Source organism: Mirounga angustirostris, unplaced genomic scaffold, assembly GCF_029215605.1.
Source record: "Mirounga angustirostris isolate CCGP_5_RB_7025 unplaced genomic scaffold, mMirAng1.0.hap1 SCAF_9, whole genome shotgun sequence".
NCBI lineage: Eukaryota > Metazoa > Chordata > Mammalia > Carnivora > Phocidae > Mirounga > Mirounga angustirostris.
Window position 1 is genome coordinate 75,472,583 of NW_026991717.1, and position 17,149 is coordinate 75,489,731.

The 17,149-nt window shown below is 38.7% G+C and overlaps 1 pseudogene; it reads left to right on the forward strand.

The window, feature by feature from the left end:
• The first annotated feature begins 16,415 nt into the window (after positions 1-16,415).
• LOC123862400 (small ribosomal subunit protein uS10-like) lies at positions 16,416-16,928 on the forward strand (annotated as a pseudogene).
• The last annotated feature ends 221 nt before the right edge of the window (positions 16,929-17,149 follow it).

Here is a 17,149-nt window from a genome sequence, read left to right on the forward strand (position 1 = left end):
AAATGAAATATGGAGCTTTCACTTCTGAATGTACAGTACTAAAGTTTTAAGAACACTCTGAATTTAAAGATACTTGGAAACCAGCTCTATAGAGTAGAAAGTTTATTTGGAATCAGACACTCCCAAATACACATCAGGCCTATACCACTGACTAGCAATGTGTCCTTGGCATTTACTAACATCCCTAGAGCTTGATTTCTTCCCCTGTAAAATGGGTGAGTAATACCAATCTCTCAGTTATTGAATTGCTAGATGGTATCCTGTACATATTAAATAAATGGTGGCTTCTGATCCCTTACCTTATTGAAAATTTTAATATTCTATTTCATGTATTTCTCAGTTAACTTTTTTCAACTCTGTGAAAAATTAAATAAACCTAAATTAGTCTCTGAATGTAAGCTTTGCTTCTTTTAAACAAAGGATAATTATTTTTGTCATCTTAACCTTGCCAATTCCTTTTATTTTTTTGTGTTCTCTAGGGAATAGGTAGGGAAAAGAAAATACAAGGCAACAACTTTCATTAGATGACAATTTGTAATACGGTATGACCACAGGGAAGGCTGAGCAAAGGAGGAAAACTAGTTATATAGAGTGGAGAAGTCACAAGAAAAGAAAAGAGGCCTTATTTCCAATTCTTTTATCAAAGTAAGGCAATGATGCAAGGAGAAGCCTCCACATGCCTTAAGACAGAAAGGAATGCAAGGAGAAGAATTAAAGCAGTCAATAACAGAGGTATCAAAATCACTGAACAATTGTGCACATATGCAATGTTATGTTTCTTAACACACACACACACACACACACACAGTACTCATTTGCAGGATCCTATCAACTAAGTCATGGCTGGTATTAAAATATTAACCCTTTGCTCCCTGTGCTAGTCCCATTCACTTGCCATTGCTCACTTCCCATATTAACACCCTGACAAGTCTTAAATGCCACTTTAAGCCAAGGTTCCAGACACACCAGAACCAGGACATGAAACAGCAGGATGAGACCAGGCTGGCCTCTGTGTCTATTCGAGGTGAACCGGTAAGATTTTGTTCAAAATACTCAGGTACATTTTGCTCAAAATACTCAGGTTCAAGAAATTCCACATCTTCATCTTTAAAAAATCAAAATTTAAGTGACTCTGGGCTCCTAGTTATTCAGATGCAAGAGGCCCTCTACTTGTGGGCAAGCTTAGGGAAGGCTTCTGTTCTAAAGTCAAGAATTTCTACTGAGATTTCAGTTGTCCAAATCATATAGTGAATTGAAATGAAGGAGATTCTACTTCCTATTTGTCTAGCATGGAGTAGGCAATTTGTAATTATTTATTCATCTAAGAAATATTTATGGAGCACATACTATGTGTCAGGCACTGTGCTTAAGGTAGAGTATTGATTTCTTTTACTTTTTTAAGACTTTATTTATTTATTTGACAGAAAGAGAGAGGGAGAGAGAGAACAAGCAGGGCAAGTGGGAGAGGTAGAAGCAGCCCCCCCCCCCCCACCAAGCAGGGAGCCCCATGTAGGACTCGATGCCAGGCTCTTGGGACCATGGCCTGAGCCGAAGGCAGACGCTTAATCAACTGAGCCACCCAGGTGTCCCAAGATAGAGTATTGAATAAAACAGATGAAAGTCCTTGCTCCTTTGGAGCTTATTTCCTTCTATTCCCAGTAGAAATTAGGTCAAAAATAACCAGTACTATGGAGAAGTAATAAGGCAGGGAAAGGATATAAAGTCAGGATGAAGGACTGACATTTTAGAAAGAATGGCCAGGGAAGGCCTCCCAGAGAAGGTAAATAAAGACCTGATGCAAGTCAGAGATTAGCCACATGTCTTGGGCAAGAGCAGCCCATGCAGAAGTGACATGGAGCATGAAAGCCACAAGGTGACCTGGCTGACCAATCACTTGGGAGGCTGGTGGAGTCAAAGTGGAGTGAAAGAAAGAGACAGCGATAGAGATGAAATCGGTTAAAAGGGACTACAAAAGAGAAGGCCCTGCAAACTCTACCAAGGGCCTCCAAAGGCTATGGCATTTGAGTTGGACACAGTTCCCTGTCACACCACCGACCCTCTGCCCACCCATCTCCCCTTTCCAGAAGTTCTGTATGAAGTTCATCTTCTTTCTCAGGGGTCAGCCCCTCTACTTTAAGAACCTCAGTCTAGGGGCACCTGGATGGCTCAGTTGGTTAAATGTCAGATTCTTAATTTCGACTCAGGTCATGATCTCAGGGTTGTGGGACTGAGCCTCTCCTCAGTCTCCACACTCAGTGGGAAGTCTGCTTGAGATTCTCTCTCTCCCTCTACCTGCACCCCCCCAAATAAATAAATAAATATTTAAAACAAAACCAAAAAGAACCCCAGTCCATTCCTGTCCCCAGAGGGTAGGCAGGGCTCCATTTTAGTCAGTCAGTCCCAAAAGCCTCAGAGCAAAGTGCCAGACTCCTGTTTTCTGTCTGAAGAAAAAAGACTTTTAAAATGGCCTAACAAGAGAGACCAGAACTCAGACCTCCATGGCCCAACTTTCTAATGTGAAACAGAAAGAAGAGGAAGGGAACATTGCCCTCCTCTGGAAGTGAGAACACAGAAGTCAGCATCTTAGCAAAGTAGTCTATGGCTCTGGGGGATGTGGCAGGCTCTGAGGAGCATGACTGCCATATAGTATTGCACTGAACATGGCCTGTGGCAAGAACTGATTTACTCTCCATTTTTTGAGGAAAAGACTGATCTTTAATTTTCCATCTCCAGCTCCTGTGACATAACTTGTCACAAGTTAGGTGTTCACGAAATGACCAGTGAATAAGTGAAATCAGTGAATGAGCAGGGATGAGAAATATTCATGTGCTCTGTAAAAAAACTGATTGCTCATGAAAGCCAATGCAAAAGAGCATGGCCCATTTTGAATGGGTGACTCAAAATGTCACAGGCGGACTGTGTCAGAAACTACTGGTTGTCCCCCCATATCCAGTCTCCTCAACTAAAGTTACCTAATTTTTGGCTGGGCTCAGGTACAGCTGGAAAAAAATGATGACTTTTCCCATCACCTCTTGCATGTTGGTGTGGTCATGTGTTCAAGTTCTGGCCATGGAATATTTTGGATGGATGTGGAAATGATGCATGCCCTTCAAAGGAAAGAAGTCGTATATTATGCGTAACCCTTCACACCAGCTGGAAGGAGGGTGTGACAATGAGCTATCTTGGATCACACCGCCTAAGCAATACCCTATGGCTGGCAAAGTAGGGAGAGGAGAGTGTGCCCCTGATGCTGTCAAGTATGGCTGGCAAAGTAGAGAGAGGAGAGTGTGCCCCTGATGCTGTCAAGTCTCTAAACCAGCCCTGGAGAGCTTATGCCTGAACTGTGAAAATCATTGCCATTGTGGGTCTTGATTACAGGAGGTAAATCGCTATTCTAACTAACCCCGATGATCATTCGGTTTCTACTTTTTGAGGACTGACTCCCTTAGGCACTTTGAGTTTCTTGCTAAAGCAAATTGAGAATAAACATTGAGAATGCTTAAAAGAACTTCAAAATCATCAACATAAAAAATGACTTAGGAAAGTTCATGATGGTTTCATCCTTAACTTGCCACAAAAGAACTGGAAAAATATAAACTTTGGGGGTCCTGTCTCATTTGCAATTAAAATACAGCACCACTTATAAATTTTACATTTTTTCTTCAATTTGGTAAATTTTATTGAATGTATGAAAAGCATAGCATCCATTTTTCCAACTCCAGCTCCCATTTCCTTATATTAACCAGACCCAGAAGGGCAGGTGGGGTAGGATGAATTCTGACATGGCAGACAGAGATAAGGTCAAACACTGTATGGTCAACTCAACCAGTACAGAAGAAGAAAATGGTGACTCTGAGCCTCATAAATTCCATAATATAATTTTTTTTCCAACTTGTTCCCTCCTCTATCATCCCCCTGCCACTACCTCTTAGTCCCCAGAAAATAAACTCACAGCCTTCAATACCAGCTCGTCCACTTAAACCTTTGCAAAACAGAATGCTTTTGACAAAGTAGAAACCCGACTATGTCCTCTGGCTACTCAAGTATGTTTAAAGATCCCTAATATCTTTAAGATATGGTTCCAAATCCAGAAATAAATTTTCTTTTTCATGATCTAGCTTCTGCCTTTTTTGCAGCCCATTTTTCTTCACTGTCTGTCCCCTCACTTCCCATCCCTACTGGACTACTCACCAATCCAAAAATTCCACACACTTTTTCCCATGTTTAATCTATGTGTGCGCTTCGTGTATTGACTTCAGCAGGATTTTTCCCAATGCATCTTATGGTCATTTCCCATTCATCCTTTCCATTAGTATTTTCTCTGATTTCTTCCCAAGGATCAGTCTTCACTGTGTTCCCAGAGCATCCTCTAGATACTTCTATAATGAGATTTAGAACTGCACTGCTTATGTATCTGTTCCTCTTCACTAGAACTTCACCTGCTTTGAAGGCAGGTGTCATGAGTCAATATTTTTTCAACCCTGGTATCTAGCACTCTGCCTGCCATACAGTAGCCATTCATTAGGCCTCAGATAATAAATAAAACCCGATTATACAACTCCCTCTCCACGTCAAAAAATATCTTCCTCTTTTCACATTAGTAATTTTGGCTTGAAATACCTGGAATATTGACTCAACTCTCCCTTTTCGCTTGACTCTATAAGTCAAACTAGAGCAGTTCCAGAAAGGACAGAAGGCGTCTACAAAGGCCCCCTGCCAACACTGATCACTTAACCAATGCAGAAGGATGTCTGCTTGAAAGCAGAGCCATTGCCTTGACTATTCCAGAAATCCAAGTCAAAACAGAAGGATTTATGCATGCTCAGAATTCTTGTTTATGACTGTTAATAGCATAGTGGAGGAATACAGGCAAGATTGTCATGGTTACATGCAAAATACCAACTGTAATTGGCAAAATTAAACTTCTAATAGCCAAAGCTATATCAAGGTGGCTGAACTCCTTTTGAAGTTGAAGTGACTTGGGTAATAGAAACCACATATGATGTATTTTAAGGTCTTCTGTTACCATATGTGCTCCACTCATTGTGACAGATGGGTATTGATATTTTTTTCTCAACTGCACAAAAGCTAGCTGAAGCATATGCAAAACTCTTAATGGCATTAAAGTTTTGCCAATTAAAAACATGTTCAAGCATTTGATATAGTACTTGATAACATGTTTCACAAATTCCATGCTGAATTTAAGTCATGATTTTTATTACATTGTTTGTCAAGCTAGTGTGACTAAAACAATTATCACATGGGTCACATTTTCAGCCCTTTTATCATTCTGACACCTGTCAAATTTAATGATGAAAAAGCAGTGGAGTCATTAAATAGTTATAGAAAAAATAAAGAATTAAGTTACAAATAGCATGCATGAAAAGAAACCAAGTTTCATGTTTTCATTGTATCCCACAGTTACCAAAGATAAACAGATTTCGGGGAGTAAAAAGTAAGCCATTAATAGATAATAAGTAGCCCCCCAGCTGAGTCTCCAAGGTTTTGTTTCGGTTTTGTTTTGTTTTGTTGTTTGTTGTTTTTTTGTGTGTGTGGGGGGGGTATTTTTGTTTTACTAATCATAAAATTTAAAGCAATTTCTATTGGATGGAATGATTTTAAGAGATTGAAGAGTTTTGCATTCTTAGCCATGCTTGGGGTTTGTTTATTTGTTTGATGTCAGCATGTAAAGGGATTTTTAATTTGTTCCCTGAACTTTGGGCTGGGCTATAGATCTGGTTCTCTTTTGGGATCCTTAACTGAAATATTGAGAAAGGATTTTGATCATCCTTATCTCCATTATCTATGTACATGAATTTAAATGAGTTGGTGGACATTCTCCAGAAGACATTTCCAGAAGATAGTGGAAATTTTCAAATTTTCAAATGTAGTTTTCACTTGTACATTTCAGTATGTTTGCTGGTTTTCTCCTTAACTGATTACATCAACCTCTCTTTGCCAAACTGCTACCTCTTTTGCAATGACCTCAAGAAGATATTAAAGGGAGGGAGGGAAAAGGAGAGGAAAAACAAATCAATAAGAAAGTTCCAAAATGAGTCAGCATATGAGTATTTTTAAATCCCTCCAGAATCAATCGGGCAAATTTAAGGAAGTGATTTTTGGAGTTAATTTAGTCAAGGAAACATGATGTCTAGAGAGGTGAAGAGAGTTGCCCAAAGCCCCAGAGTCAATTAACAGATCCCAAATTAGGACTCCTGTCTTCTGAGTCTTGCAAAGGAAATAATGCCTTTTTCACTATACTACAGAACACCATACTGAATAACAGAAACTGCTGCTCTGCCTTCCAAATGGAACAATCACTTTTCAGATCTATATACAATGTCTGTCTGCACCACACGCAAGGATGGGCCTGATGGTACAACTCAAAAAGCCATCTAAGATCAACAATGACAACTGTAGGAAAAGACCATGCGTGTCTCAGGTTAGAAAAAGACTGCACTCTTCAGACTAGAATGTCACCCTATTCTCCAACATTTACTAGGGCCCGTGAAGTGACTGCTCCCTAAAAATCCCCATTTACTGTTTATGGCAATGATTAAGACATGAGCAATATTCTTTAAGCACAATAGACTGAAAAGGGAGAAAAGTCAAGTGTTCTCCAGCCTCAATTCCAGTGTTGCAGGCAATGTGGGCTCAGCAGCCAGTGAGGTTCCCCAATGCACATCACTGAGTGGGTAAGCTGGAGTTTTCAGAGACCAACAGAATTTTTCATTCTGTTCTAACCATGGAAATGTCGCCAAAATCTGAAAGCCCAAGCCCTGCAGGAATGAGAGAACAGTCGGCTACTGCATCTGAAATAGGCTCTGGCAATGGTGTTGCATGTAGCTAGGTCGCATTTTGCAAAATAGAAGCCATTATCTTTAGCATATCAACCAGACAAAATTAAATTGTAATTACACGGAGACATCCAAAAGCAAGCTATTTTGTCTTCAGTTAAATTCAAAGAAGTGTAATGGAGATTACCAATTTGAAAAGAAGTTTAGACAAGCAATAAATGTGGCTAGAAGAAACATGGAATTAGAAATTTTAAAACCACCAGTCTGCATTTTAATGACTGGTAAATAATATTTCAGAAACCCAAGTAATGTCCTAGAGTGCATTTTCCCAGTTTTAGATTATGGGAAAGGGATGTGAATTTTCTTCAAGTTTCACTGATTTGGTACCCAAATTACTTCATTAATAGATTTTCATTTGCTTTTTAAGAAGTAAATATAAAGGTACTCATACTCATAAAATGCAAGGAGCTCATACACTGTTAGAAAATTGCTTACCCAAAGAAATAGATTAATGTCATTTTACTCTGCAGTCTTTTTTAATATGAGAATTAGGCCTCTGCTGAGGGAGAAAAATATTTTTAGAATAGATAAAAATTGAATCAGTCACTGTGGAGACCCTGAAAGAATAACTAGTATCTATTGAAGATGGCCGAGAAGAAAAGGTAAAGCAGAGGTCATCCACCAGGGCATTTCCCAATAATCAAATCCTTCCTTCAGGAACTTCAGTGGTTTTCTGTTTTACAAGCACTTGATTAGATTCTGATCAAAGGAGTTAATAGCCAGTTAACTTTGCAAACCTTAGTCTAAAATTGTGACCTACCAGACTTGAAAGTGAACTGCAAAGGAGTTTTTTTTTAAATTCCACCTCTTTCAGCAATCTCTGACGAAGCGGTCGTCCTGGCTGAGCTAAAAGGGGATCAGCAATCCCCCTTAGAACAACCCTTTGTCCTCCTTTGTGCTCTAAGGATGAGCAAACCGGCTCCTTCTCAAGGTGTGTGGCCACAATGGAATATGGTGGTAAAGACATATTCGTGAACCTTCTCTCCCAAAGTTCCGTTAAGTATGTGCAATTTACATGCACATGTATATACACTAGTTAGGAGAGAGACAGAAATTAAACAACATTTTGAGCGAAAGATTTTTAAATCAGGTCCCACAAAAGAATACAAAAGGAATTTTAAGTCTGTTATTCACTTTATGGCTAATGTTAACTTGATATTCACAAGAAGTTGGGACCCAACCATTTTCTCACATACTTATTTTGGTGTAAATATCACAAGTACGGCGAGAGGTAGAATATATCCATTGAACAGTGTGCTGACAAGTTTTCCTCTACATCAGGTGCCATTCAACCTCCGCCCATAGACCTGAGAAGCCTTTTAAGTTCAATTGTACAAATGAAGAGTTTGAATATTATTATCACTGTTAAAAAGCTTCAAATCCAAAGATCAATGCCTCCCTTTGTGCCACTTAGGTCACACATAGATATATACTTGGCACCACCTTCACAGATCGAGGGACTCTTTGCTTTATACATAAATAACCCCAACCTCCCCTTGACTGACCTTTCATAATCTGTTTTCATCTCCCCAACAATTTGTTCCTCGGTTTCCATTTGTCCTCCATAGCAAATCCAAATTATTGAATGTAGCCAGAAGCCCTTCCATTTATCACCCCCAGCAGGTCACTCTGAGGGTGTGACAATCTATAATGGTCCTTGTAAAGAAATAGAAAGCTAACATTTGAAAGAGATAAGGCATCTGCCAAAGTTGCTCCATATCCAAGACAGTAAGGAGTTGAGTCAGTAGGCGAAAACTGGGTTCAAGAGCATCCACTAGGTGCAAAATTTCCTCTAGGCACCAGAAAGAAAGAAAACATGGTGTATGTGTGTCAGTCCAACCTGAATATCAAGGCTTGCTGAAAATAAACTTGTGTGGTACTAAAAGCAGCTGGCTTTGTTATTTTCTTTTTTTTTTTTAATCTTATTTATAAGCCCATCAAACAGCTTAACTAACAAATGCACCAACTCATTCTCTGCTCTGGATTTGAATTACAGTTGGCCTTGGCAAATACTGTCCAGATGTTGGCTAAATTGTGTCCGCTTTCAACAGAAGGTCAATAAACTGAGAAAACTGGTTTTGTGTTTCCCACAAATTTATTGATCCAAATCCTAGAAATGAAATCAAACTACAGTAGGGATAACCAGGGCTTGAGATAGGGGGAAAGAGCCAAACATTTTTCTCCTGCTTTCTCCTAGCATAACTACAATTTCTCCACAAATTAATTTACATTTTAGAGAGGGCCAACAGTCGTGAAAGTAGAGAAGAGGAAAAGAAAAGTGATGATAGGGAGACGGAGGAAAGAGAACAAAAGGAAGGATAAGAGACCAAATAAAGGACAGGGTGCAAGGCAAAGTTACGCTGAGTAATGCATGGCCACTACTCTCAAGACAACTCTGCAAAATTCCCATTTTCTTTCCCCTTTTGCACATGTACACACTCCCTGTAGGGCTACCATAGGTATAAGAAATGTGCTGTGCAAATGTGTGTGCTCTATTTTCTTAACCCCTATTAGCAATAATCAGATGTTTTTCTTGCTTAAGATCCTGATCCTTAGGGTTCTAAAAAACCAAGTCAATGAGCCAGAGAGATGTAATGTCACAAGGCATCACAACGGTGTCATGTGGTCATCTTTAAACTATCTTAATTCTTTCAGATCACCAGGAAGTTATTCAATATATACCTTCTTACTATGCTAATGGCATTGTACAAAGACAAATGTACCATACTGGATAAATAGGACACTAAGAGCATTTGATTTGGCTGGAATTTGATTTGGAAAAAAGTCTAAAATATATACAAAAATGAAAAGAATATTCAGATTATTCAGAGATAATCACACTTCCTTATTGAAATATATATCATATAAGTTGAGCCAGCCTTCAAGAGATAATACATTGGAAAGTAACCAGAAGTATTATTTCATGTTTGATTTATTTGAGGATCAGTCTACCATAAATTTAATTGTCCAGAACAAAGACTGAAACAAGAAAATCATGGATTAAACCTTTCAGCTCAAGTAAAAGAGTCATAAAATGTAAGATTCTGCTCATAAGAAATTCTTGAAGCCAGGAGATTACATTTACTTAGAATTGCTTAAAACACATGGCAGCCAATTAGAAGTCAAAAAACACATATCAAGAGTAATGAGAACACCATTGCAAGAAGAGACCATAGGAAAAAGAATGAAATTGTGTGTGACCTAATTTGGAGTGGAGGAAAATAACCCTTAATAGTTTCTGGAGGCCTTGCTATATTATAACTAAGTATAATATTTTTAGCACATTGTGGCAATACTGAAGGATGAAAAGATATTTAGTATTATCAAAACAAAAAAGAAAATGTAACATATTTTATAAAGATTGTCATCAAAAAAACTACTAACATATACTGTTGATGCTTAAATGGGTGAAAATCATGAGATAATATAGATGGGTATGAAAGAAAAAGAAATGAAAAGACTAATCAATCAGATGTTAGAGGATTAGGGGCACCTGATTAGATCAGTAAATCCATAAATGCCAATATATGTCTTCACTTCTTTCACCATGGGGGAGAGTATCTTGAGGGAAGCAATTTGGGGTACAATATTGCTGTGTGTATAAGGTGCTCATTAAATCCATGGATGAAGAGCTAAAAAAGGAAGGTAGGCAGAAAATGCACCTTTATTCTGCTAAAGACAAATTATTGTCCCCTGCACAGTAAAAGGGACTCCTGGTTGGAAATACCAGGCTGGAATAGAAGGGATAGAGGAAGGAACGGTGTGAGGCAATGCTGAAAATGTAAGTGGAGACAAAACTTTGCAGAGCTTTGTAGACCTGTTAAGGATAGGTAGTTTTGATCTTCTAAACAAAAGGAACCCACCAAAGTGTTTTAACCAGGGAAGTGACAGTACTATATTTCTAAAAGGTCACTCTGGAAGTAAAATAAGAAGGGATATTCCTGGGAAAGTCCAGGAACAAGATGATATGTTACAGTGGTAATGAAGTGCCAATATGGAAAGTAGAGATGAAGGATTGCATAATAGGGCATATGTGCACAGAGGAATTAAGAATAATCCTAAATTTTACAGTGCTAAGTGATGCTTGCATTAAGATAGTGAGAATGGAGATGAAGTGGAGATTATGATTTTAGTTTTAGGCATGATGTATTTAAGGAAGGTTTGAGACATCTATAAGCTAATATATGCTGTTAGACATATAAGTCTGGAGCTCAGAGGATGGATTTGGGTTACTTATATAATGTGTTCTAGATAGAGACCCATTGAAATACTGTTTGTGATTCTGCTTATAATGACTACTTTCCCTCTGTACCGTCATTTAAGTATACCTCAGTGTTATGGACTGAATGTTTATGATCCCCCAAAATTCATATGTTGAAATCCTAACCTCCTATATGACAGTATCAGGAGATACAGCCGTTGGGAAGTAATTAAGTCATGAGGGTGGAGCCCTCACGAATGGGATTGGTGCCCTTATAAAAGGGAACCCCAAGAGCTCCTTTGTTTTCTCCTCTCCATCTGAGGATACAAGAAGATAAAGGCAGTCTACAACCTGAAAGAACATGATCATGCAGACACCCTGATCCCAGACTTCCAGCCTCCAGAACTGTGAGAAGGAAAATTTTTGTTGTTTATAAACCACCTTGTTTATAGTACTTTGTTACAGTAGCCTGAACTAAGACACCCTAAAAGAGTTGTAAAGTTTGACCAGTCTTCTTAGAACTAGTGCCAGCTATTACATAAAGCAATCAGAAATCTTCTGAACTAAGAAACCTTTGATGAAGTTTTAGGTGAAATTGTAATTGGGCAAGTACAGGTCCATGAGCAAATTTTCTTGTAACTTGATATGGGTTTTTATTATCTGTTTACACCCAGTTCCACACACACCTACAGCAGAAACTGTTTGCTACTCATCCTAGCATCCCTTTTTCTTCATTGTTATTAGACATGACTTCCATACATAAATGAAGAAAGGAGACTCTCTTCCCAGTTACTTTTTTGGGCTAAGCCAGTGATTGGTTTAAAAATGTTATTTTCGGGGCACCTGGGTGGCTCAGTTGGTTAAGCGACTGCCTTCGGCTCAGGTCATGATCCTGGAGTCCCTGGATCGAGTCCCGCATCGGGCTCCCTGCTCGGCAGGGAGTCTGCTTCTCCCTCTGACCCTCCCGACCCTCCCCCCTCTCATGCTCTCTCTCTCTCAGTCTCTCTCTCAAATAAATAAATAAAATCTTTAAAAAATTAAAAAAAATAAAAATAAAAATGTTATTTTCTTCATTTCTAATAAAGCTTTTTTAGTATAACTAAATAATAAAAAGTAAAAACCACCCAGCAAGCTAAGAATTACTTATACTTAATGCATATCAATATAAGAAACTCTGTATTCTCAGAGAATGGTACATGTACTCTGTTCCTAGTATGGAGGAGGCAGATGATAGGCTCCAGAAAAGCAAGACTGTGCTTATCTTGGTCAATGCCACCCAATGGGCACTCAGTAATTGTCACCTGTAAAGATGATGACCCAATAGAATTTTTTGCATAAGAAAGCTGAGGCTTGTCATCCGTTTAAGAAAGGCATCTGAATTCTTCTGGAAAATATTTTCTTTCCCTTGAGAAGAAAATGCCCATAAAAATGATCTGCTTTCTATTTTTTTCTGGGTAACACTGTATTTGTCTTTGACATCAACCACCGCTGCATCTATCAAGCTGTAGCCTGAAAATGATAACCCAAAAAGGAGGCAGAGTTAAGAGAACCAGAGAAGCAGAGCTAGTGCCCCATTTGAAGCCCTCTACTGAGGCAGGCTCTCCATGTGAGATGATTAACTTGATTATTGTTGAGGCCAAGGTGAGTTAAGTGATTCTGTTATTTGTAGTCATAGGCATTCTAACTTACAAAATACCACTTCCACTTGAAAATAACATGCTGCTAGGCATGACTAACTTGGTGAATGCATCAGATGACATCCAATTCATGCAATTTTATCCCTAAGTTTTGGAGAGACTATTCCAATATGCCTTAAGCTAGTAAAACCAAGGAGCCACAATCAAATAGCAAGGTATTAGCACCCTGTATTTTGTCAGATTTATCTTTCCGTTATTTTCATTGTTTTTCACACATATGATTTACCCAGACAGATGAGGGAACTTTTAACTTCAGATCCTTCAGGGATTATCAGCATCATTATCACAGTAAACCTGTATTATGTATTTTAGTAGAATGTGGTGGGGTGGTCAATGTACCCATAAATTAAATTGTGTCACAGACCCCATTATAGAGTTGACTTCTCCCTGAGTAGCACAATAATAGTATTCATCTGCCCTGCCAAGTGAAGGCAAACTTTTAGGATTGATAGATAAAACAAAAGTGTATTAGCAAAATCAATAACTATGTTCCAAATGCCATGATCTTTATTAATTTGGAAGTGAAGGAAATTACTTGCAGAAGAGAAGCAGCATTAAGGTCAACACCTTGATTACTGCACTGTAATCTATGGCTTACCTGGCCATCTTTCTGGACTAGTCAACCTGAGTTAAATGGGAAGTTGATAGAAATACCATGTACAGTAGACTGTTTAAATGGCCCTAATACTCCATCCCATCCTGTATCCATACTCCTTGCCATGTGGTTTTATAATTCTAACTAAAGATACAAAGTCTATTTTCCCACTCCTTGGATATGGGCTGTTTTTGTGAGTTGCTTTGGCCAGTAGAATGCAGTGGAAGTGGTTGTGTCCCAACTTTGAACGTAGGTCTCAGGAGACTTTGTGTGTCTCTGTTTACTTTCTCTCTTGGTCCTCTATGCATGAAAACATGCCTGTGCTAGCCAGCTGGAGGATGAGATGCATAGAATAGAGTTCAGTTTCCCCAGTCATTTCAGTCTAAGCTAGCCCAGATCAGTAAATAGCCATATGCCACCCACACATGTGAGTGACCATGGCCCAAACCAGCAGACTCAGCTAGCTGATCCATATTTTTTTTTTAAATAATGTTATCTAACATCAGCTGAGCCAAGCCCAAATCATCTGAATCTCAGATTCCTACCCTAAATAATTACTGTTATCAATACTGAGGTTTTTGTGGTTATGTAGTATATGCATTATTTTATCAAAATTTAACTGATACACCATGCATTCATTTCTCAGGTCTTTCATGTTGGCAATAGTTTCCATAAAACCCCATGGTGCTGTATTTTGTTGTTGTTGTTGTTGTTGTTGTTGTATACCACTTGTTAGGAATGGAGATCTTTCATCTGAATCTTCCTACCATATTAGCCCTTATCTTTAAGGTCAGGGGTAGCAGGAAGACTGTGGTATTTGCAACAATTTCCATTCTCAATTCTCCCCTCAACTGAAGACCACATATAGCCTATTACTTACTGATTGTGGAAAAGGCATCTCAATTCAATACATTTATAATTAAACATATAATTTTTTCAGTAAGTGTATTTCTCATCCGTTATTTCCTACCTCAATAAATATCACTACTATTCCCACATTCATTCCAAACTCATTCCCTTCTTTCTCTACCTCCAACTCTAGCCAATCACAGAATGCTTTAGATTATACATAAAAAAAAAATATTAAGCACTCATCTCTTTCTCTCCACATTAGATACATTACCCTGGTCCAACTAACCTTCTTTGAGCTACCATAAGCCAACATAAGTAAATAGGTAAATTCATTGGAAGATATAGACCACCTCCAAAAGTCAAAAGCAAAGCTTCAGATGCTGGCTTAGAAATGACAAGAACCAGAGCAGCTCTGGAGATCAAGGCACTGGCATTAGTGGATAATCTGTGGTCTTGGATTAGTTACTTCAATCCATTTTTCTGACCCCCAGTCACTGTATTCAAGATATAAGGCCAAGATGGAGAGCTGATCAGTGTAGCTTGGGTCATTTGCCATCCTTGTCTAGGGGAATGCAAGCACCTTACCTGACAATCCCACATAAAGGGAAATTAAGATGCTATTAACAAAAGAACAAGAGACTGAATACTGCATGATAAGAACAATGTTGTCAACTCTGGCATATCTGATATCTTTTAAATATTCCTATTTTAATTGTCAGAATCTCTGTTAATCTGTGTTTAAATCTTTATTAAGGAAGACAGGAACTGCTGGGAAATAAATTGGTGTTGCAATCTGACATCTTTCAAGATCAGTTCTGACCTTATCTTTAAGCAGCTTTAGCATATTGGCTGCAGAAAGTGGTCTTACTGCATCAAGGTTACATAATGACTCTGTTTACAAATGCACATAAAACCAGGTATTCTAAGACTGAGGTTTATTTACTTGAGACCCTACCCTCACCTCTATAATCTGCCTAATGAGCAGCTTTGCCTCTGCATATCATGGCTTATTATCTTCCCATACTGAAAATGGAAGGGAGTCTCACTGTTCATGGAAACCTGATCATCAGTTCACAATGTCCCACATTCTTTGTGCACGTCTCTGGTACCTATTTCTATTACAGGCAAAAAAAAATGTGCTGCAAGAAATGGAAACATAATTCAAAACTAGCTAAAATAAAAATGTAGCAGACATGTATGGATGTAGGTATCAGAGAAAAGGAAGTTATTGCGAAGACAGATACAAGATTTCTCCTGGAGATGCTGGAAATGCCGACTACTCAGATTTCAGGAAGTGGGAATCAGGATGGCCTAGTGGACCTCAGCAACAGGAATTCATAGACTTTCACTCTCATGCTTACAATTGACTTATCTCAGGAGCTCCACATATGTCAGTTAATTTCATCTGCAACCAAACGGAGCTGTTCTTGACATCTCATTTCAAGTTCCCTGAAATTTGGTTCAGGGTTTTTTGTTTTTATTTTTGATTTGTGTTTTTCCCTCTAGGGGATGAACAATCTATAGAGGAAATACTTTGGGCCATGTGTCTATACATGATTTAGTCATCAGGATGTGGGTCAGAGAAAGAAATCCTGCATAGAGCTCTAGGTATGTGTAGCTATGGTGGACACTGTTGATTATATTCTCAACAGCCATTCCTCCTTTTCTTTGCTAACAGAACCAGTGTGCTCAAGACAGTGAGCCAAATGATTTGACTAAGTCAATCACAGAGTACTTTGCCAGTAGCTGACTCGGGCATGTGACTCAGTTATGCCCCATAAAGTGTAAGGGAACAGCTGCTGAGAAGATTCTGGGGAATATTTTCTTCTATGATACAAGGAGATGCTAAGAAAGAATTATCTCTCTGTTCTTTCACTGGATATTGCCCAGAATTGCAAGATCTATGACCACAAAAGGACAAGTCTAAGAAATAAAGTGATACTCTGATTATGTTGGAGAGAGCTTGATCTATGATGATCTTGTTTATTTCCTGATTCCATTGGCAAGTGTCCAACCAGAACTCTTCTTCTTATATAAAGTGATAATCCCTATATTAAGATACTTTTAGTTGAATATTCTATTACTTGTAATTGAAAGATCCTGTTACAGTAGGGGTTCTGTTTACTGGGGGCAAGGGAAGGAATGGAACCTAATAGAGATGGATAAAGCATGGTGCTTAGTTGTTATTTATATAAATTATGACTCTTTCGTTGAGGAAGACGCGGTCGTAGCTACAGCGGAGGTTTGGACGCCCGGCTCCTGCTCCTGACTCACCGCTGTTCGCTCTCACCGAGGAACAAGTCGGTCAGGAAGCCGCGCCGCAGCCATGGCTTTTAGAGACACCGGGAAGACACGCGTGGAACCGGAGGTGGCGGTTCACCGAATCAGAATTACTCTCACCAGCCGCAACGTAAAATCTTTGGAAAAGGTATGTGCGGACTTGATCAGAGGCGCAAAGGAAAAGAATCTCAAAGTGAAAGGACCAGTTCGGATGCCTACCAAGACTCTGAGCATCACTACAAGAAAAACTCCTTGTGGTGAAGGTTCTAAGACCTGGGATCGTTTTCAGATGAGGATCCACAGCGACTCATTGATTTGCACAGTCCTTCTGAGATTGTTAAGCAGATTACTTCCATCAGTATTGAGCCAGGAGTGGAGGTTGAAGTCACCATTGCAGATGCTTAAATCAACCTTTTTAATAAATTGATTATCGGTTGTTAAAAAAATATATATATATGACTATTTCTACCTCTTTGGAGATGCATGCATGCCAACATTTTATTTATTTATTTATTTATTTATTTATTTATTTATTTATTTATTTATTTATTTATTTATTTATTTATTTATTTATTTATGTTTCATGCCAACATTTTAGATTATTTAATAGGAGCCCCTGAGTGATGAAACCACTGATTAAGGTGGAAACCTTCAGGAAACTGTGAAG